Below are 20,605 nucleotides of genomic sequence, written 5' to 3'. Positions count from 1 at the left end.
TAAAACTCCTGATGATGATGATGATGATGATGATGATGATGATTGCAATAATAATGGTAATACACATTTTGGGCAAAATTCATATTTTATTTGAATACGTTATACTCTTTCTGGTGCCAGGTAAAGACCTTTTTATTCAATCATTATTTTAATAACCAATGGTTTTAGATGTTTTAGGATCTTCCCTTCACAGTGGCACTTTCTATTTTTTCCTCCTTTTTCTCAAGTTCATGATGTGTTTTATACTGTTTTAATAATTGAGGTTTTATATTGTACTTTTATAGTTTATATTATACTTTATAGTTTGTAAGCCATCCTGAGCACTTGGCGATAGAACAGGATATAAATGCCTGTAATAAATAAAATAAATATTTGGGATAATTGCTGTAAAAATTATAAAGTGATGCTCCCTTTCACAAATGTAAAGGTGGAGTTGGAATCTCCAAGTATGCCCAGGCAATTGAGTTCAGAAATGTTGCAGTAGGGCCTTTCCAGAATTGACTTGATAGTTTTTGTTTCAAAACTGTTAAGCAAAATGACTGGATACTTCTTAGAATGTGACACACTTCTAAAAATGCATCTGATGTATGTCCTCACACCTACTGTATTCCAAACCCCATGAAACAGTTTTAATAACAGTGGTCAAAATATGATCCCACGAAACAATTTGGTTTGCTGGGTGCTAATTATACTATCATTTTAGTGCAGGGTTAAGGTTGCCCTTTGTCTGATGTATTCAATGGTATTTAATAACATATTGGGGCTTTATATTGGTGTAATTGTACTGGAAAAACTATATTACGGCACAATTATATTCAAGTTTACAAAGGAAACAAGTCTATAATTCCCGGCCTTCCCTCTGGGATGCCCTTTTTCTGCCTAAACTTGCATAGGAATGTACCCTTAGCTGCTTGAATGGTTTTTAATCTGTTTTAAATTTAGTATATTGGAATATCTATGCTGTTTTTATTGTATTATGGTTTTGGTGTTTTTATGAATGTTGTGAACCACCCAGAGAGTTTTGGCTATTAGGCAATATAGAAATGAAATAAACAAAAACAATAAATAATGATACAAAAGCTCAATACAAAAGCTGCTGCAAAAAGTTATTTTAATGCAACTTAACAGAAAATAGTGGTCTGGTACAATATTAAATATACAATGGAAAATGTACATTATAATAAACCTCAGAGCTATTTAATTATAAAAAGAGGTGCATGTTGTTAATAAATTGCTAGCTATGACAAGAAAAGATATACATGAGCAGTAATTATTATTGCACCCAATATTCCATATGCTATTTAAGTGTGACCATTTTTCTAATATTTTCAATGGACCTCCTGTCAAATTTGAAAGAAGAAAAAACCAGAACCTTTGTTTGATATTAAATAATACTATGATGTTTAAAACTTTGCTACTCTGTTGTATATGTGTACTTATTTGATGCACTTGTCATGATTTTTGGCTAGTACAATAAACTGTGCTTTAATAATATAAATACTGTTGTTAAAAATGGGTGTCAAAATTTTTACTTTAAATATATATTCTGTCTGTAAGTTGTGCTTCAAGAAAAAATACATTTTTGTAACTTTTGCCAGGATTTTATATGGGACCATTACAGTGACAACAGGACAATTTCAGGTTCAAGCTGCACATTACATAAAAGGGGTCTCTGAGTATATACATTCACCAGTGTGTGTGTATGTATGTGCACATGCATTGTAGCAATCATGTAATTACATGATTTGTACTGGTAGAGGCCTCACATTAAGATGGGGGAGAGGGGATCACCATATTTTGGCAAAATCTTAACCGAATGCTTAAATCAAACATAATTGATTAACTTGAAAAAATGCATTTTAACTGTACTAGGTAATAGACAATTGTGCAAGTGTCTGGTTGTTTTCCTAGGATACTGGGACTTACTGGCAGAACTCTGGAAAGGAGATAGTTTACGTTCTACTCAGAAACTGGATGGATTATTTATTTATTTATTTATTTAGCAAGCTTCTATGCTGCCCCATCCCCATTGGCGGAAGCCTCTTCTTTGCATGTTTTCCCTTATCTATGTATAAGCAAAAAAGGGCAACAAACTATTGATTGGCACATTTTTAAAACAAACTGGAAAATCAGAGAAGGGACTTGGACTATTTTTGAGAAGTTTCTTTTGCTATATTCCAATGCCATGAGGTTATTCATTCATCCACTTTCTAATAGCAAAAGTTTCTGACAATATGCAAAGTAAAACAGTAGGTTAAAATCAAAATAGGACAACTTCAGAAGTAGAAAATATAGCAAATAAATATTTTTAAAAAACAGACCTTTATTCAGTTTGGAAGAGAGTCAAACAAATAGCTATGTCTATGGGGAGCTTTTATGGTATCCAGCCTATAGAAATTCACATTTTTATTGTCCTGGTTGAAATGAGGAAGCATTATACACCCATAAACTCGTATTGTTGTAGCATCTGATTCCTTCAACATATTAGATGTGGCTAGGAGTCTGACACTTCACATGCAGAAAATAATCATGTTCATACAAAACAAAACAGAAGGAAATAAAAAACAAATGAAATTGGTCTGTAAAAAAAGCTTTACTCTCACAGCGTTTTGCAATGTGCATGGGTTAAAAAAAGGGTCAGTGAAAACACTCCTAGGGAAAGAGAGATAACGAAAGCCTTTCCTAACCACAGCAGCTGAAAATCGTCCTGCATTGTCCTGCTGTTGTGATTCATGAAAGGAACTCAGGCAGACAAACCAGACCTTCCTGCCGAATATTGCAACACATGCCTTCAAGACATGTACAAGAATATTATTTGTTTAATTGATTCTATTTATTAGATGCCTTTTCATACAGGATGCTCAAGGCAAATATGTTCTTCAGGAAGCCTGTTGCTATGCCAGGCTCTTCACTGTTGTGTAAATATGCCTCCGTTTTGCAACAAGAGCTAATATAACTGTGCTGCCTTAGGCCAAAAGATAAAGTAGTATCTTATACTACCCTTCTGTTAAGGGGTCCTGCTTTCTTGCAGAATTTGGTCTTTTCTCCTCAAATGGAGAATTTCAGACTCCTACTCAAAAGCCTTTTAACAAGGAGGGTAAGTTTGTGACTTCCACTTAACACGGAGAGTAAGTTTGTGACTTTCCCCTCACACTTTTGCACAATATAACTACTCAGTGGACAATGGAAACACAAGTTTTTTTCACACACACTTGCTTTCCACTGCATTTTGTAATATGAAAGACACCAGGAAAAACAAGGGGAGATTGCAGGAGATTCACAAGCACAGAATGGAATGAGATCAGACAGTGAGCATGCATGGGCATCTGTGTGGTTTTTGGCCTACCATTCTGTGTCCCAAAGATTACTCCCCCTGTTTCATGGTTCCTAACATGAATTAATAAATAATAATTGTAATAATAGTTAATGTTTAAACAGTGCTTGCAGGTTTTAAAGCACTCTGAATACTTTATCACTGCAATCCCTATAAATAGGCTGTTCAGTTTCATTAGCCCTGAGAGATCATACCTTGCCTAAAGCTACTTAAGAGTTTTGTGGAACTGTCCCTCATTCTCCCTGTTTTCCTTAACTCATTTCCATAGGGGTGTGGAGGGATGGGGAGAGCAAAGAACTGAAAATATTTGCGCCAATTAACCCGGGCCCTCCAGGGTTCCAAAGCCTTCGACTGAACCTTGTCCTCAGAAAAACCTCGGACTGCTTAAGGAACACAAGGTCTTGGAGTTCTAGCACTGACAAACATGCAGTACCAGACACTGTAGGTGCCGCCCTGCATTAATGTTCTGTTTATACAGCTTAGGAGGCTAGATAATTGCAAGGTCAAAATCTCATGATAAAGCTGATATTTTATGGTACTCTGCTAATGGTTAGCACCTCTCAGAAACATCTGTCTGCTACACTACAATTCCTTTAATTATAGAGAGGAATTCAGGAACATTAGCATGAATGGAGCCCAGTCTGCATACAGATGGATCATAAAAACAGAAGTCATGTTGAGTTGCCGTCTTCAAGCATCTTCCTGGCTTTGTAATACAAATGACAGTGAGCTATGTTCTCCATATTACCCTGTTCTTCTGGAGCTCTGGCTACTTTTCCTTTTTTAAAAAATAACATTCCTGTTCATGCCCCTCTTATTGGGGGGCTTTTGCACCCTGGAATAGATTCTAGCCTACATCCTCCTTTATCTTGACAAAGAACATTCTCCTACTGCTAGTTTGTAAGACTGGTTTCTTATTTGCAATAATTTTGGAGCAGAGGGAGTCCTATAAGTTATTGGGTTACACTAGGCTTCTTCAGATATTTTACTATGTGTTCAGTATTTAATTCAGGCATTTTTGTATTTTGTTTCTTTTGGTTTCTCCTCTCTTATGAATGCGTAATACCTATGTATCTCTTTTTTTTCTCTTGTATGGATTCCTGACAGCCTAATAAATGATGTTAGGTAATATTGTAAGGTCAGTGGACCTCAAAAAGAGCGTAAGAGCCCCACTGGACCTGACAAAGGCCCATCTAGCCCAGCATTCTATTCCTAGAGGGGGCCCACTAGTTTCTGTAATTTTTAAAATGTGATACCAGTATTAAAATTGGTATAACTTTGAAATCAGTTATTAATCTGATTTCCCGCTAGGATTTCAAATGGTTTGTTGGACCCTGGCATCAAATTAATATGATTTTAAAATGTCCACGAGGTTATCGTTTCAGGTCATCTATATATCTTTTTTCTACAATTACTGCACTCAAAGTGGATCTATGACAGTAACATCCAACATAACAGTAACATTCACTGCAAAGAATAAATTATCCAAAGAATTTCATTCATTAATATATGAAATTATTAACAATACCCTAGACCATGGGTCCTCAAACTACGGCCCGCGGGCTGAATGCAGCCCGCTATGCCCATTTATCCGGCCCACCTCAGAGGTTTTGAACTCAACACGTGAATGCCCGCCGCCACCCACCTCGCCGCCTGCCTCGCACTGCTTGCTGCTGCCTCGCCGTGCATGCGCGGCAGCTTCCTCACTCGGAGGTCATTTTGGACTCACTCGGTATCTGCGAGCGAGCGAGCCACCGCCTCGCTGCGCATGCCTGCCACTGCCTTGCCGCCGCCTCACCACCCACACCCGCGAGCACCCCCACCTCACCGGCCTGCGCCCACGGCCGCCACCTTTCAACTGGCGTCCTGTTGAAAAAGTTTGAGGACCCCTATCCTAAACCAGTGATGGTGAACCTTTTGGAGACCAAGTGACCAAACTGCATCCCAAATGCACTTATTTATCATAAAGTGCCAACACGGCAATAAAACCTGAATACTGAGGATTTAGTTTAGAAAAAACAACTCACAGCCAGTCCAAGCAAATTGCAGCAAACTGACTGGCCATGCAAAAGCTTGGATGAGTCGTGGCTAATGAGTCTTGGCTCCTGACATCATTGCCTGGAGCCGCTACTCCTTTCTGAGCATGTGCATTGCCCCTATGTGCACTGTTATCTGATGCTCTGCTGCTGGGGCAATTTGGCTTGTGTGCCGAAAGAGAGGGCTCTGCGTGCCCGGTTCGCCACCACTGCCCTAGACCCACTAACAGTCCTACAATATAACATGAAATATACAGTCATTTATTCAGATGAGCAAACAAAAGAACCCCAGCATAACTTGGCTGCAGCAAAAATACAGATGAATTAAGACACTGCTGAATGAGCTAAAGAATATTGAGAACAAACAGATATTTTGCAAGAAATGTCTTTAACAGTGAAGATTTAGTTCTCTGCCAAATGGGTCTATATCACATAGAATCTATTGCATGGAATTGCACGATATTAGAATTTTTCTCTGAGTTAAGCACTGTGAGTCACTATCTTTGTGCTTTGGGCAGACGATCAGTATGTTGACAAGTCAGTATGTTGACAAGCCTTTGTGCCAGCATACCAGATACCAACACTCTTGACACTGTCTATTTCTCAGGTTGTTTGCTGTTGAAAACACACCAGCATGTCTATTTCAAACAAAGCTATGAAGATCTTAGCAATCCCTCTGAAATCATAAACTTGAAATGAAATTTTAAAATTTCATGTAGATACAAACTGTTCCACTAGACCTGCAGTGCACAATCAATATACATTAAGACACAAGGACGCTTCAAACTGATAACCCAAAGTGTAAAAGATCTTAAAAAGCAAGCAGTGCCTTTAATGTGATTCCTTTATTAATAACACCCCCTACAGACTTTGGCTGGAACTGTTTCTGCTAAGACAAAGAAGTATCAGAGGTTTAGCTCTCCAAGTACCAGATGATTTTCATGACAACTGTAGACAAACTGTTCCTTAAACTTCCTGTTTATATGTGCCTTAAGCCTACAACAAGACAAGCCATATGATTGCTATTTCAAGGCCATAAAAAAGACAGTGGTTGTGATCACATTTAAGCCATATACACAGCCGGTAGCTCCTCTTAAAATACGCACAAATGCATATATACTTTCTTGCTGCAATATTATGCAATTCATTTTACTAATACTGAAATGCAATACTTAAGTCATATATTAAGAGGATATCCTCTTGCATGCCTGTATACATTCTCTCTCTCTCTCTCTCTCTCTCCCCCCCCCTCTCTCTCTCACACACACACACACACACACTTTCCCCCTCCATCCCATAACTTATGAGCCCTCCAAGAATCGCTTGGAAGGATCTTCCAGCTCCCCAGAAGACGTGTTGAGAGGGTATAGGAGCTGCAGGGAGAACTGCTTTCTTGTTCCTCTGACAGAAGCAATTCCATGAACTGAAAAACTTCCTTGGATTTCATGAGCTTAAGTCAGCAGCAAAACTATTATTGCTTTTAAGAGATGCAGTTGACACTCTTTGTTTAGTATAGGAATCATACAATTTATTAAGATGCAGTGCTCAGAAATTAATCTCACTGGGTTCAATAGGACTCATTCCCAAATTAATATATTAGAAACTGTGGAGTACTATCCTAGAAGTTCATTCCCATAAGTGCATGTGCAATTGCACTGCAACCTGGGCATGCTTACTCAGAAGTAAGTCCCACTTTATTCCCAGGTTCACTCCGAGCAGGGCTGGCATCCAGGATAGGCATGGCGAGGCTCCTGCCATGAACCCAGACTCCCAGTAGGGGTCCACTGACAGGAGCCCCCAGGAGTCACTCCTTTACCTGCCTGTTCACTTGTCTGGTGTCCAGACAATGGTGGTGGGAAAGAGAAGCATTAGATTCCACTGCCTCCTTGTTCATGGGTTCTCTGCCTGCCAAGCAGGCAAATGGTAGCCATAAGAAAGAGGAGCAAAAGCAGCTAGAGCAATGGTAGTGAAATAGTAGAAGATGGAAGGGGGTCTTAGAGGTCATTTATTCCAACCTCTCTGTGGCATCTACAATGCAACTACAGTGCTCCTGACAAGAGGCAAAGTTGATACTCATACAATGCCTCTTCTTAACTAATACAAACTAATATTTTAATAGAGATAGAACTAGACTAATAATTTTAACATTGCTAGAAAGCTGATTAACTAGCTTTATCCACTTTTGTCCTTTTTCTTGGTCTCACCCCCACCAACCCCTGCACATATTTTCTGTCTGTCTGTCTGTCTGTCTTGACTCTCCCCTAACTCTCCTGCTTTAAGCTATACTGTCAAATTGTAGTTTACTTATTGGTATGAAGAAATGTGAGAGGTGGAAGTGTGAAGGAGCAGAGAAGAAGAGAAGAATTAATACAAGAAGGAAATCTGAACTGGATGCTGGAAAGTTGATAACAGATCTGAAAAGAGATAGTTGTCTGAGCTCCTCAGACTGAGTTTTAGAGAAAGAAAGATTAACAATATTAATGCAATGAATTTTTATTTTAAGAGAATCAAAGCAGTTTTTCATGAGTCTTTTAGTGTCAGAGAGACTTTCAGGGAAATGTTAGAGTTAGAATTGTAGCTGGTTTTGGATGGAGCTCACCAAAGCCCTCAACAACTGAAGAATAGAGAAATGGACTGGTGGAGTATGCTGTTTATTAGATTGTTAGAGGAATGTGCAGCATGATAAGTGAATATGATGAGTTTAAAAAAGATAGGGAAAGCTGTGGAGGATCTGAAGTGATTGGAGGATCTGTTGTTGTATAGATTAAGGATTTCTTTTGCATTACATTTTATGGAGTATCGATGGATAGATTCTAATGGCTTATTGTACAGGTTGAATCTGTATCGAATTCCCTTGGCAAGTTCGCTTATTTCAGCTTGTTCTGTTTCGTATAGTTGTTTTCCTTTCAAACTAAAAACAAATTAAAGGGCGGGGGGGCGGGGACCAAATGGCAATCATTGTTCATGCTGTTTACACTCATCCTACTATTGCTTGTAGAAAACATATTCAGCAATTTTTTCTATTATTTAATAAAATCCACAAAAAAATCCACAGAAACAAAAGTGTGCATCTGTGTATTTGGACCACTTTCACCTCATCAGGATATATTCTATCTTCAAGCTTAGATCCAGAAATTGGGACAACTACTGAATATCAAATTCCAATTGCAGGGATGGGGAATATGTGGTCAAAAGAGAACAGGACCAGAAATCAGAAGGTCACTGTGACAAATTTGCCTAATTATTTTGAAGATAAAGTCACTCAGATTTACCTGGACTTAAACTCTGGGGTGGGTCAGATGGCAAAGGCAGTGAAAGATCAGTACTGCTTGCCAGTTGTTCTCCTGGCTCAATTCGGGGTGTTGGTATTAAAATCTAATGTTCAAAGAAACTTCGGGCTGGGTTACCAGAGGGATGTGCTTTTTCAAGAGGCCCTTTTCAAGATATTCTTGCTTACAGAGTCTCATTTTTGGGCATCTAGGAAAGGCCTTTCTCCTTTGTTCCCAGACTTTGGAATCTACTCTTGCTGGAGTTATAATCCCTTCTATACTCAGGAAAGGGGTCAAAACCTTTTAAAGTCTGAATTGGTGTTATGATTTAAGGGCATTAAGCTTTGTTATTTTTATTTGTTGATGGTAGTAATTATTAGAAACATTAAAATATAGAAACTGAGTGAGTCAGAAGGGGCCTCCCAGTCCATCTAGTCTGACCCCCAGTTCCAGCTGGCTCTGCTCATGACATTCCTACCATGTGCCTATCCTTGAACACCCTCATTGATGGGGCTTCAACCACTTCCCGTGAAGCCCATTCCATACTCTAGGGGTCCTAACTGTCAGGAAGTACTTCTTGGCATCCAAATTGAACCTTGGTTCCTTGAGCTTGGCTCTGTTGGAATGTGTTCTGCCTTTCTCTGCAAGGAAGAACAGGTCTCTACCCACCTCCGTGTGACACCCCCTCATATACCTGTACGAGTATGTCATCAACAGATCCCCTCAGAGTCTCCTCTTCTCCAGGCTGAAAAGACCCAGTTTCCTCAGTCTCGCCTCATACAGCTTTCCCTGCAGTCTGGCCACCATCCTTGTGGCCCTACGCCTCACTCGCTCTAATCTGGCTATATCCTTCCTGTAATGTGAAGCCCAGAACTGAACACAATACTCCAGCTGTGGGAGCATCAGAGTCCTATAGAGTGGTAGTAATACCTCTCTCAGTCTAGAAGCTATGCTTCTGGCTATGCAACCAAGGGTGGCATTCACCCTGTTGCCTGCCACATCACACTGCTGACTCATGTTTAGCCTGCAGTCAACCAATACCCTGAGATCCCTTTCACAAGTATTGCTCTCCAGCCACTTGTCCTCTAACCTGTACTTATGACACCCATTCCTATTCCCCAAGTGCAAGACCTTGCACATCCACATGGAACACCATCCTGTTTTCCCCCACCCACTTCCATAGTCTGTCTAGATCCTTCTGGATCTGGAGTACCTGTTCCTCAGTTGTGGCCACTGCCGTTTTAGTATCATCTGTGAATTTGATCAGCAGACTGGTCACCCATTCTTCCATGTCATTGATGAAAAGATCAAACAGGATCAGTTCCAAGACAGAGCCCTAGGGGACCCCGCTTATCACTTACCACCATCCCTATGATTCCCCACTAATGGTTACTCCTCAGCTTTCAACCATGTTGATCCATGCCCTATTCCATCGGACATTGCATTGGTCTATGTCAAAACTCCTCAGTTTCTCAACCAGGACACCATGTGGCAATTTGTCAAAGGCCTTGCTGAAATCTAGGTAAATCACATCCACCGCATCCCCTCCACCTAGCCACCTCAAAACCTTGTCATAGAATTCCACAAGGTTCATCTGGCAGGACCTGTTTTGTGGAAGCCGTGTTGCATGGCCGCCAACCTCCCTTCTCTATCTAGGGTTACTAGATCGCTCACTATTATGAGCCTTTCCATTGTCTTTCCTCTAATGGACATAAGCTAACTGGTCTGTAATTCCCCATGTCCCCATTACTACCCTTTTTGAAAATTGGGACCACTGATGCCACCCTCCAGTCCTCTGGAACCTCACCTGTTCTCCATAAAGCCTTAAAAATGGAAGCCAGCAGGCGCGAGAGGACCCCTGTCAACTCCCAAAGTGCTCTTGGGTGTAACCCATTAGGACCCAGTGCCTTCGTAATGTCCAGTGCCCTGAGGAGCTCCTTGACTTCTAGAGCAGTGACTCTAATCTGTGCCCCTAAGTCCCCTGCCTCATCTTATCCCCCATGCAGATCTCTCCCATCCTGCTTTGGGGAGAACACAGAGGCAAAATAGTCATTTAGCATCTGTGCCTGTTCCCTCACATCAGTCACTGAATCCCCTTCCTCCTTATTAAGCGGTCCCACTACCTGTCTCCCCTTCTTCTTGCTATTTACATGTTGATAGAAGACCTTTTTGTTGCTCCTGATATTCTTTGCAAATCTCAGCTCATTATTATTTTACTAATTATTATAGGTCTGTAGACCACCTTGATTGCTTTTTCTAGGAAGAAGATCTAGATTTTTTTTTTTAAATAAATGAATTGTTGGACTTCACCTTCCAACTTCCATCACTATTGGCTAAGCTGCTAGGGTTGATGGAAGCTGCAATTCAGCAACATCTGGAAGGTTATACATTCGCTAACACTGCTCTATATCATGCACAATACCAAGATACAGACAGAAAGTACACATAGTTTCCTAGGAGTTTAGTCTGTGGAGGACAAGAGTGTGGATTTAGTACTCAATTCAAAGTAAAGGAAACAGTATGGGGTGGTGAGGACACAAAGCAGCAAGCCTGAATTCTTAGAACAACAAAGTCTATCCTAAACTACATAAACCTTAAGGCAAGTAAACCTTTGTTTAAATGTGTATGCTTGGATTTCCCAAGAAGATATGAACCAAGCAGATGGAGTAGGGCTTGAACCAGTATTCTGGAGCCCTCCAGTTCAGGTATTGGCTTTGTACCATCTCTGCAAGGAAGGAGCTACAGGCACTTCTAGCTGACAGTCTATTTCTCCTGACTTAGAAGTCAGAAGAGACAAGTAGACTGATCTAGCACCATTTCTGGATATAAAGAAAGATCCCCAGACTTCCCTGTTTCCAAAATGTACTGCTAAGGGAGGCATTCAGGTTTGTAGTCCCTGTTTCAATGAGAGAGATAGTTGCCTCAAGATAGTCACCTGCTCTTAGGGTTGAGCTAATAGGAAACTAATAAGAAGATGTGCAGAGGAGGACATTTCAGTAGGTACAACTTTGTCATGCCCAGTGCTTTTTTTGTCATAGAACGCACCGGAACAGAGTTCTGGCACCATTTTTTGATGGATTTCCCAAGTTTTAAAAGTTACTTGAAAATTTGATGTTTGGTTCACATGGATTTGAATCGCCCTGTCGAGAGTAGCAGGTTGGCAGCAAAATCATTAAAATGGTGCATGCAGGCTGCTTGTATGTCAAGTCCGATGCATGCGTACTTCCTCTGCGCTGGTTGTGATGGTGCCGCTCGGCTTGTGGCACTGCTCGGCTTGTGATTGGTCATGTGGTTGTGCGCCAAGTGCTTACTGCGGGCAGCGACCATTATGTTTCATTACACAACTGACGTGTGTGGGTGTGTGTACAGTGACTGACTACATGCGAAAGGTAAATAATTTCTTTATTTTAAAAAAAGTTGGTGAATTGAAAATCTTTTTTTAATTTTTAGTGTAAAAGTGTGACCCCAAATTTAAAAATAAAAAAATTACTAATTACTTCTCAACCACCCATCCTGCTAATAAAAAGGCCAGAATATTGACATACACAACAACAGAACATATAAATACGAACAGCAAGGAAAGGAGTCAAGAAGATTTGTTGGACGAGAATTGGACAAAACTTTGGAATTTACTATGAACATTTGCCTTAAATACAATAAATTAAATTTATGTTAAGAACTGAATATATAATTTTTTTAAATAAAAGATTAACACGATGTGACTTCTGGCACCTTTTTTCTTACAGAAAAAAACACTGGTCATGCCTATCTCACAAGCTGCACTTGTCGCTTTGCAGTTCGCAAACGTACAGAGATCCTGTCCTCCACTACACGTAGCTACCCGACAGTGTGCAATGTATGAGAAAGGTCATAACACAGTAGCAGTGTTCATTTTCTGCATGCAAAGCATCCCAGGTTCATTCCCTGATAATCTCTAGATAGAACTGGAAAGGGTTTCTGTCTAAAACCCTGGAGAGATACTACACATCAGCGTGGACTATTCATGGACAAATGGTCTAAAGACGTAAAAGAAGTAAGTCTCCAAAGACTGACAAATAGGAATAATTTAAATGATATATAGTGCTTGTTTACTGAACACATAAAGAAAAGGGTTTAAAACTTTCAGATGACTCTGTGCAATTCTGCATGGAAAGTGGTATTCCTGAATGAGGAGAAATTTAGAAGAAGGAAGGAAGGAGGAAATAATTACTATGTAGCCATGGTCCTGGTGGAGGGGTACACTAGTTGTTTGCTCTGTGTGCGCGCGTGCGCTCACGCATGTTATGTATGTATTTGGGGTTGTTCCTTTTTATTCTTTATGATGTATTCCTAGATGTATAGTGTTCTATTCTATAATATAAATTTATTTTTTTTAAAGAAGTAGGTCTCCAGGAACCAGACCCTTAAGATTTACCCCACTGCATTCTCAAAAGCTTCTACCATGAAGGGTCACTATTTGCCCAAGTTTGAAATATACCCTTATACAGCAGGACCCCCATATCTACTGGTTCATTTACCATGTTTTCACTTAACCATGTTTGACATCAGTACAAAAAAGAAGTCATCAAGTGCTTCTTTTAAAGGAACATTCTTGATTTAATAAGAAAAGAAAAAAAATCATATGCAGAGTTTGCCAGGATGTATGGCAAGAATGAATCTTCTATCTGTGAAATTGTGAAAAAAGAAATGTATATGTACAGTATACAGTGTTTGCTATTATCAGCTGTTTCATGCATCTGCTGAGGGGCTTAGAACCTATCCCCATGGATATGAGGGTCCTGTTGTATTCATATTAAAGAAACTCAAATCACTGCCACACCTTTTAAATGTGGGAGGAGTTTAAAAGTGTATTTAGCAAACTATATAACAAAGTGAAAAGCCAGGCTGAACAAAGAAGTATAAAGGCACAAACAAAAGTTAATGTGCTATGTTAAATTATATTCCTTTGTGGTGAAAACATTTTGCCTGCAATTGCCTGCAATTCAGTGCCAGAATGAAAGGTAGCTGCCAAAAAGTTTACCCAACTTTTCCACATTTACAACTTTGATGTGGTTGCAATTTGACAAGCAGAACATTTTCAAGTCCAGCTGAAAATGTTAAATGGAGTGTCATAGTAAATCAAAACAATTATTTCTCCTTTTTAAAAGTCTTTTTGTTTATTAACAATTGCAAGTCATCCAAGCTTTCACATCTCTTAGGCAATCTGACAGTAATGAAGGGGCTCCTTCCAGAAAGAATCTGTATTACATGATCTCAGCATAAATATCAAAGATTGTGAAATCTAAGAACATCCTCCCTGTGGAATCCTGAATAATATATATTTTCTTAAAGCATATGAACAAGAACGAAACAGGGATATACTTATCAGCAAAACAGACAAAGGGAAAAATTATTCATGGATGTGAAATATTTTTCGATATTGGCCCTTTCATAAGGCCAATACAAAACCACCATAAATTCCAGATTTCAGGAATTTATTTCAAGCCAAATATCAATGTAAGAAACTGTTTTTCTGTTTTCTGGATGATGAGTAGCTTTTGATCTTATATTTCACAACAGGAACAGGAAGTGCAAGTGGTGTGCATTCTCTGTCTTCACACTTTTCTGCAGTGTTGAAACTAAGGGCTCATATATCTCCACTGTGAAACTGGTATGAGCAGCTCACACATTCTCACCACAGATGAGGTGCATGTTCCCCAGCCAGATCCAGTGCCACCAAACCAGATAGTTTTCTGGCTGCTAATGCCTCCCTTAATTTTATATATAATTACCTGGTACTAAAAGGAGTGCATGGATAACATGCTGTTACTTGTTATTATTTCATACCTGCACAGGGTATCCCTGCACATAGCACTGCAGTATGGGAAAATTCAAGTGACAGCAGAGGTGGGTCCAGCTGTGGGGTCCTTACACTTGTGCTAGCACCGCTGCCAGGTTGCTTGCTACCAGTCTACTTGTACAATAGAGCAGCTCGATAACAGCACCAGAAGGGGTGACACCTGCACGGGTACCAAGTCCACATGGCTGGACCCATCCTCCATGCCATTTTAATTCCCCCCAGTGCAACAGCACTCGTACGTATACCAATCTATTGCGGGAAAATTAATATGGAGGTGCAGTGAGTCTAGGGTGGGCCTGGCTGGTGTTCCTGTCAGCACCAGCCACTGCCAGGCTGCTCACCATCTACAAGGGCCTACCACCTACCTGGTAAGCCTAACAGCAGTGAGGGTTCTTCCTCTGCCAAGAGGCCCAAGCAATCTTGTGGTCCTGCACAACACGCCCACTCAAAAATGGTGAGGGCACATTCATAAATGCTCAGAATGTAAATCTCTCTGCAGGGGTGGGGAACTTTCCCCTGTGGGAAGGCAACCTTAGTGGACCAATTTCAGAAAGGATGATGACACAAGGAATGAGGAAACAAGGCCGCAAAGGCCCCTGGGATACATGCTGGTAATGGTCAGGAGAACTAAGAAGCTGAAGGAGAAACAAGTCACAGGAAGCCACTGAGTGGATAATCATCCATCCGGAGCAATGAACAAGGCACCTGCCTGTGGCTTATTCTCAGCATGGCTTAAGTGGGATGTGTGAACTTGTCCACAAATTTTTTGAGTTTTAACAAAAAATCTTCAGCCAACTGAATGTAACCTTTTAGCTTACGATTGGAAATTAGAACCATCTTGCAAGGAAATATTTCTGCATGGAATAGGAATTCTACTGAACAAACAAAAAGACATATTTGCTTAATGTAGAGAATAACTATTTGACTGCCTATATGATATAAAACTTAAAAGTCCTATTATCACTTCATACACTTGTCAGAGCATATTCTAAATTAGTAAAAGGCCTGTTACCTAGGGCTTAACTCCAACAAAACATTGATACAGTGGAAGTTTCTTTTCTTCCCACTGAAACCCGGCACATGTCCCTCAGGCCTGCTCCGGAGGCTGTAGGAGAGATGAGAAATTTGATCCGCCACTGATGTCTGTTCTGCTGGAGAAAAACTACTGGACATGCCCAAATTAAATAATACAACATATTCCCTCCTGATTTAGTGGTCAGATTTGCCAATACAAAGAAATATAAATAGGAAACTCGATCTAAATCAACTATTTAAATTGACTTTTCTTTTATCTAACTGTGGTTTAAAATCACTGTTTTAAAACAGAAATCAATCCATTCTGTTTTAAATTGTCCCCCTTTCTTTAAAGAAATTTGGCACAGGTTACATTCTGGTCATGCCACTATAACATTTACTTTATTTTATATTGAGCTATTAAAACAAAAACCCAAAATGAAAGTATCAGCCAGAACAACAAGAAGGCACTTTTTCTGTTTGATGGATGCTGTTTTAATCTCTTCTTATCAGCAACAAGGTAATTTTAAAGCACATACTGCTTACTCATTTTAATCCAGAATGCTGATACACTAGAGTGACTATACGTGGGCGACAGCGTAACACTCTTCCCCTGTTAGGGCATCAAGAGTTCACCAATATTCACATGACTCCCCCAAAAGTCTCACCGTGTAAATGTTAACACTATCAACCCAGTTTCATTTACTGTAAGCTACAACCACTTGAAACACGTGCACACACAGGAATTCCAGTAGAGAAAAACACCAAAACGATGAGTAATAGTTTGCTAACCAACACCTTCAAATTCTGCTTTCACCTACAATGACATTGTAGTTTTTAGACTCTCTCTTGGGGGTAAGGCCATACATTTCTGTAGTTACAAAAAAATCTTGTTCATTCATTTACTATGTAGTTACAGCAGGAAACTAAAGACTGAAGTTTTGTCAAGCAACATGGTTCTTTGTATCTGGCAGCTGTGGACTGTGGCAGACCAAGAATTGTATCCAGTGATGTTATTTCACTAGCACAAAGCTTCTACCAATTGCACAAGTGTCAGATCCAATATTTTGATTCTGCTTACAAGACTTGGCTGTCTTATGTTCAATCTGTATTCGACACACAGTTTGCCTGCAAGTTTGTTCTCAACTAGGTATGATAATAAAGCTAAAATATAACAATGTAAAAATGAAACATTAAAAATCAGACTGTAAAAAACTGATAGCTAACAAAACTGTATCCTGCACCTGGGAGAGTGCAATGAATTCTCAACCATTCCTCTGCTTACTAAGAAGAACAACTATATCTTACAATTCTAGCCTATGAAACAGTAATACCAACTGCAAATAAGATAAGATGGGGTTTGGGGAGTACCAAAGAAGATAAGCCAACTGTTACTGGCTGTAAGAATACACTATTAATGTAATTTTCTGGTAAAGAGACTTTCCTTAGGCTCATTTACACAGAAATTCCATAGAAGATCTAACTTCTATTTTATAGATTTGAAACTCCATGAATCTTCCAATTTAAATGGGGCTCTTTCCTCTGACTGTCATTAATACAAGCTTTCTGTTAACATGGGTAGGCAATATGTGGAGAGGTACAGTTCTGACTGGGACCGTAGTATGTCACAATCCTGGCTTGGCTTGCTCTCTACCATCACCATTGTCCTTTATGACATTAGGAAATCAACCACCCAGAGGCAAACTGTATGACAGATATCCTTTCTAGTTGGTCCTTAAAGTTTTGCAAATGTGGGTGAAGTCCCTTATGAACACTGAAGCCATGTGGATATTTCTCCCATTTGAAATGACCAGTTCTTGCACAAACACAACTGAGCACAGAGAAGAAATTCAAAGCTATGTTAACTCAGCAAAACATATGTTCCCAAGTTGGCACTTAGCAAGATAACATAAATGTACTGTGGGTTGGAGGGACATCTGCAGAAAAGAATTGGTTGGCTGGGAGGAGAAGGAAGACCTTGGCTTTTTCCACATGCACTAATTCCACTCAAGCTGAAGGCAATTTGCTCTTTTGCTTCTCAGCCCACAGCTCAGCTAGGGGAGGGGAGAATGGACTAAAAAGGCCTGGCAAGGAAAACCTGATGGGCAGAGGAACCATTAGGCTCTCCCCTCCCACCAGTTTGCCCCTACAAACATCCCTTCATACACACACGTTAAAAATTTCATAAAATACAGCACTGAAAAATCCATGCTTGCATAATGACATAAGAATTTTCCTACAAGGCTATTTCCATATAGGACCCCCCTCCACACATACACACACACACTTCATTGTTGGGCCACCTGTAGCTGAAGCTTTCTCATTTGCAGTAGAAATCAGACTTTCTTACAATTAAATTATGTTCATGGAGGAAGCTATTCTGGGAATGACGCACCCTGAAAAATTCTTTCTTGGAACACTAAGTGTTTGTGTTTGGCAAAACTTGCTGTTTTATAAGGACAGGGACCAATCAGCAGTGGCTTGAGAGCCACCTGACCAGGACTTCTACTGGGCCAAGGCTAGCTGATTTCGAGTGACAGTAGAATAACACTTCCCTGGTAGTGAGAGAAACCAACTAATAAAACTACATATTGCAGCCTTTTCAGAAGTCTCTAACTGATAGGTTTTGTTTGCTGGTAACTGAGGAAGAAGATGTCTGTCCTCCCCAAAAAATTGGGAGATTGGGAGATTAATTGGGAGATTAATTACAAAATCAAAAGGGGTAGGTAGGGCTCTGACATCTATGCTCCAAACAAACTTCAAAACTCGTAGTGCTCAATGCATGAACAAACCAGCACAGGCTGGTAGAACAATTGGGTTCAGCTGCAAAGTGACCACTTATGATTGGACTGTAATCAAATATTCCACGAAGGCAAAAATGCCACTGTGTAGATGGCAACTTTACAAAAAATAAATTGTGTCATTTGTTAGCAAGGGCAGCAGGGAAGGATACTTGTGTCAGGCAAAATGAGAGAAAGTTCTGCCATAATATGGCTGCTTAAAGCCTACTAAGAAGAGCTTTAGACTTAAGGTGGGATACAGGTGTGATCAGGAAACCATGCTGCAAACCTTGTTGGCTGCACATACCTTAGACATGCTAATAAATGCTTGTTCAGAAAGTTTTTACATCTTTTTCCTTTTGTGTTGTCTCTCTTGATCCATTCAATCCTTTAATTTTTCCTCTCATATGCCTCTAGCAAACTGCCTACATGATCCTCCCCTCCTCCAAACTGTGTACGTCACTAGTAGGTTAATAAAAGCATCCTGTACAAATGCCATCTTTGTAGTCCCTTTGGGGACTACCTACATGCTGCATGCATTTTCTGCATATATGAATAAACTGGAAATATTCTTTTGATTGTACACCCCAGCATACTTTCATTCACTTTTTCTTGACACTTGCATGTAACCTTGAACAGACAGGGGGCTAACCTTGAAGTATAGCAATGCTTCTTTTCTTAGTCACCTATTAGAACTGCAGACATATCCAAACAGAAGCAAAGGTTTATGTTTAGGACCACCCAAGATTCAGTGCTGCTTGCTAGAGGAACTAGGCAGCACCCCAATTCATAAGATCCAGCATGAGATTCTGTAAAGCCCCTGTACAGGACTGGGTTTGGGTCTAGAAATTTAACAACTTTTATACAATTAAAGGGCAGTCCTTTGCATGTATAGACAGAAAAAATGCTATACAACTCCCAGCATTCCCCAGCCAACACTGCTGGGAGCTGTAAGACTCTTTTTTCTGTGCAAACATACATATAATGGCACCCTATTTGTTAACTGTTACTGTGCAATAGCAATTAATTTGTTATTCTGATAAAGCTGGGCATTTAAAAACATTTGACCATTATTTGACTTATAAATTAACATTTAAAAAAACCCAACCCTGGTCAGTATCCTCTTGGCATATACACAATGTGAAAGAAACCTGTAGCAAAGTAATTGGATTCATCTGAAAGATGATTTGAATTGTTACCCTTCATCTGAATTGACCAGTGTTAAGTTTCATAAAGTTCTCATAAAGGAAGAGACACCCAACAGAATTGGAGCAAGTTATTCAAATCTTGTATATTATAAACTAAAGGAAATGATTCAGCCAGGAAGGCTATCTCAACAGTAACGGGATTTCTGTTTATAGTGTAAATGTTGGAAAGAAAACTATCCACATGGGTTTTAAGGAGAACCCTTTGAAAATCAGGGACATTGAACTATAGCTGAGAGCTGTACCAAGACTGCAACAGACAGCACTGCATTCTGAACTAATTTTCCCAGGAGAGCTGGGGAGCACAGTTCTCTATACCACTTGTGCTCAGTGTTCAGTCTGTCTGCAACATAGAGTTTGCCTGCAAATCTCTTCTCAACTTGGCATCACTCTAAAACATAACAATTTTAAAAAGTGAAACATTTAGCATTCAACTACAAAAACCTGATACACAGCAGAACACCACTCTGCCTATGTGAGAAACTGGACAAGTGGGAAAAGCAGCTGAACCTTAAAGTCCAGTAAATGCTTAAGCAACACAACCTGCAAAAAGAAAGAAAAGGAACATGCTTACCATTGAATTTCTTTTCCTTTCTTCAGTCTATGGTCTTTGTAAGAAGGTGTCCCCAGGAATATAAACTGTGATGTAGAGATGGTAAGTGTTTTATTAAATAAGGGTTTAAAAGAACTATTACCAGCAAAGACATAATGTAAGTTATTTCCCTCCATTAAAAAATAATTCATGAAATGATTAAGAGGAGAGAAAAAACGCAACTCAGTCTTCATGTACACTGTAACCAGATTACTCATGCTGACTCACCAACCACCACTTCCTCCCTTTACATTCTTTTCATATTTCAGAGTATGACTAGCCAACTTCTCAGGATCTCTGTATCTCAGATTCTTCCAGGAAGGAGACTTTTTAGTCCATACCACAGGAAATATTTTCTGTTTAAATAAAGACTTCCTGCTCTCCAATCTATTCCATCTGATGGAAACAGCTGTAATTCACATTGAATAATGACTATGGGGTGTTGTTGCTGGTTCCCCCTCCTGCACTCACACACAGATCTGGCTCACATATAATTCCCAATTCCTATGTTAAGTAACCCAGAAATCAAAGTGACC

At 39.8% G+C, this 20,605-nt stretch overlaps 1 long non-coding RNA gene across 8 annotated transcripts in view; it reads right to left on the bottom strand.

Moving 5' to 3' along the window:
• Nucleotides 1-20,232, bottom strand: part of LOC123023099 — a 189,157-nt gene extending 168,925 nt beyond the window's left edge. For all 8 annotated transcript variants that reach the window (XR_006414632.1, XR_006414638.1, XR_006414633.1 and 5 more), the window contains exon 1: nucleotides 20,052-20,232. This is a non-coding gene — a long non-coding RNA (uncharacterized LOC123023099). The remainder of the gene's footprint in view (nucleotides 1-20,051) is intronic.
• Nucleotides 20,233-20,605: the final 373 nt, after the last annotated feature.

The sequence above is a fragment of the Varanus komodoensis genome, unplaced genomic scaffold, assembly GCF_004798865.1.
Source record: "Varanus komodoensis strain SLA01 unplaced genomic scaffold, ASM479886v1 scaffold2, whole genome shotgun sequence".
Lineage (NCBI taxonomy): Eukaryota > Metazoa > Chordata > Lepidosauria > Squamata > Varanidae > Varanus > Varanus komodoensis.
This window is presented reverse-complemented; position numbering and strand designations above follow the sequence as displayed.